The following is an 894-nucleotide window of genomic DNA, read 5'->3' as shown; positions in this document are numbered from 1 at the left end:
TTTCTTTGTGGGGTGATGAAAAACATTTGCAAATGGTGATGATGGTTGCACAATGTGATGAACATAATGAATGTCACTGAATTGTTGTTGTTAGGTGCCATCGAGTCAGTGCCGACGCATAGCGACCTTAATTGTACATGTAAAAAAATGTTGCAATGGCAAATATTTTATTATATTTTTTTTATCACAATTGAAAAAAAATTTAAGTTAATATTAAATAAAGTATACACCCTTAAAAGGAGACATAGAATGAGATAATCCCATCCAGGGTGATGTGTACCCACAGAGTCAGAGGAGAAGAATAAAGATGTTTTTCTTCCCTTGCCCTCCTCTCTGTTCCCTCATCACTCTCCTTCAGTTGAATCAAAGGCAAGAAGAGCTGGGCAGGAAACATGGCCACTCCTCTACTGAAGTAGATTTCCAGTCTAGGGATCTGTCCTTCTATCTGCAGATGAATCTAATGTGTGCATTTAGGTCTTGCTCATACAACAAGGTACTTAAACCCACAGCGAACAGTAGTGTTGTTCTTACCCAACAGTAGTGCTGACTTGGGAAGATGTGTTGCTTTCACATGTGGTAACTGGTTTCAATGTTTTTCATAGGACTTTGGACCAATCTGGAGTTTTGTCTCTGTGCCCTGCTTGTATTCCCACCCCCAACACATACACAGAACAAGGGTTACAGACAGATTCCAGGACCCATTTGTTGTACTCCACTGCCCCCGTCTGGTCAGGGTCACAAGGTCCTTCTGCAGGTCCTGAACAACTGCTATGAAGTTCAGGAAGCAAAAGTGCCAGGTGAGAAGGTGCAAGTCCCATGAAAAGGGATAGTACCCTGAGAATGCAATCCTTCCTCAGTTTTGGAAAATGACTTATCCCTTACAGGAAGATGCTG

Source organism: Chrysochloris asiatica, unplaced genomic scaffold, assembly GCF_000296735.1.
Source record: "Chrysochloris asiatica unplaced genomic scaffold, ChrAsi1.0 scaffold00367, whole genome shotgun sequence".
Taxonomy (NCBI): Eukaryota; Metazoa; Chordata; class Mammalia; order Afrosoricida; family Chrysochloridae; genus Chrysochloris; species Chrysochloris asiatica.
Note: the sequence above shows the minus strand (reverse complement) of the source record.